Consider the following 2019-nt stretch of genomic DNA (forward strand, 5'->3'; position numbering starts at 1 on the left):
ATTTCGAAATACACATATTAGTGTAAATACTTTTTTATAACCCTTGACCTTACATAGTTTTCCGGCCCATTTGAAAGTAGACTTACAAATTACCACCGCGAGACATGCATACCTTCTAAAGCGAATTTTAGGCTCTATTTAAAAAAAAGAACGAAGGATCGAATTTTACGCTGAGGGGCATTGGTTGCACATTGCCGCGTAAAGTAGTGGAGTATGGTCAAAAGTGTATAAATTTCTAGCGACGCCTAAAGTTGAAAGCCAGATGGCAGAAATCGAATAACCTCATGACCCGGACTTTCTGGCTTTAGAAGAACGGAATTCGCGTGTTTGAACGCGGCAATCTGTCCCATAAATAACGGTGCTCAACCCCCTCTTCCCCATCTATGATCTAAGTGCTTCATTCCCTCCCTTCCCTTTCCTTTCTGCTGGTACTCATCATCAAACATCACTTCTTCGCTTGCAGCCATGAATTCCACGGGAGTGCTTGGAACCTGTTTCCCTGTGACTATACCTTCCGCTTCCGCGGCTTCTCTCGTTTCAGTACTTCATATGTTCTGCTACGATGCCCTTTCTCTTTCGCACTCCTCGGACAGAGGGCTGAACCTAATTTCTCATCATCACCATCCGCTCAATTGTTTCAGGAACCCGACTCATTGGCATCGTGACCTGACAGACATGAAAAGAAGGGCGCTGCCCATCAGAAATGCGGGAATGGAGTCCCTGACGACCACGCTCGACGCAGTCGACATCGAAGAGAAGAAGGAGCCAAAGATGTCCAAGGCGTCGAAGCCCAAGAGGAATCTGGAAGACATATGGAGGGAAATCCAAGGCGCCAACAACTGGGAAGGGCTGCTTGATCCCATGGACGGCATACTGCGAAAGGAGATCATCAGATACGGAGAGTTTGCCCAGGCCTGTTATGATGCTTTCGATTTCGATCCCTTCTCCAAGTACTGTGGTAGCTGCAAGTATCATCGCAAGGATCTCTTCCAAGGCGTTGGGATGTCGGATTACGGCTACGAAGTGACCAAGTATCTCTATGCCACTTCCAACATCAATCTGCCTGGACTTTTCCAAAAGCCTCGCGTACAGAAGCTGTGGAGTACTCACGCCAACTGGATGGGCTTCATAGCTGTGGCCACGGACGAAGATGAGATCAACAGGCTCGGACGGCGAGATATCGTGATCGCGTGGAGAGGAACGGTGACGAATCTGGAGTGGATCGCGGACCTCATGGATTATCTGAGGCCTGCGGAATTGAACAACGTGCATCCCCATCCTGACGTGAAGGTGGAGGCGGGATTCCTGAATCTGTATACGGCCAGGGAACACGACTGCCGGTTTTGTAAAAGCAGCGCACGGGATCAAGTCCTCTCGGAGTTGAGGCGTCTGTTGCAGAAATACAGAGGCGAGAAGTTGAGCATAACGATCACCGGTCACAGTCTTGGGAGCGCTCTGGCGATGCTGAGCGCGTACGACATCGCAGAGTTGGGATTGAACCGCTCGGGGAACAACGACCAGGCGGTGTCGATTCCTATAGCGGTGTTCTCGTTCGCGGGGCCGTGGGTGGGTAACGCAGCATTCAAGGATCGATGTGAGGAGTTGGGACTCAAGTTTCTGAGAGTGGTGAATGTGCACGACAGCGTGCCGAAGGTCCCGGGGATTCTATTCAACGAAAAGTTGCAGATGATGAAGCAGTGGATCGATAAGCTTCCGTGGAGTTACTGTCACGCGGGGGTGGAGCTGGCTCTTGATCACATGCAATCTCCGTTCCTGAAACCCACGAATGATCCATCGTGCTTTCATAATCTGGAGGCTTATCTCCACCTGGTGGACGGATACCATGGACGAGGGCAGCGCTTCTATCTGTCTTTGCGCCGCGATCCGGCTCTGGTGAATAAGGCGTGCAATTTCCTGAAGGAAGACTACCTAGTTCCTCCCTTCTGGTGGCAGGACGCAAACAAAGGACTGATCAAGAACTCCAAGGGACGGTGGGTTCAGCCGGAGAGAAATTTGTAG

At 50.6% G+C, this 2019-nt stretch overlaps 1 pseudogene; it reads left to right on the plus strand.

Annotated features, from left to right (window-relative positions):
* Positions 1-414: 414 nt before the first annotated feature.
* On the plus strand, positions 415-2019 carry LOC149264495 (phospholipase A1-Igamma3, chloroplastic pseudogene; annotated as a pseudogene).

This window comes from Pinus tabuliformis, chromosome 6, assembly GCF_031772625.1.
Source record: "Pinus tabuliformis cultivar Carrire ecotype Pingquan chromosome 6, CPIR1, whole genome shotgun sequence".
Taxonomy (NCBI): domain Eukaryota; kingdom Viridiplantae; phylum Streptophyta; class Pinopsida; order Pinales; family Pinaceae; genus Pinus; species Pinus tabuliformis.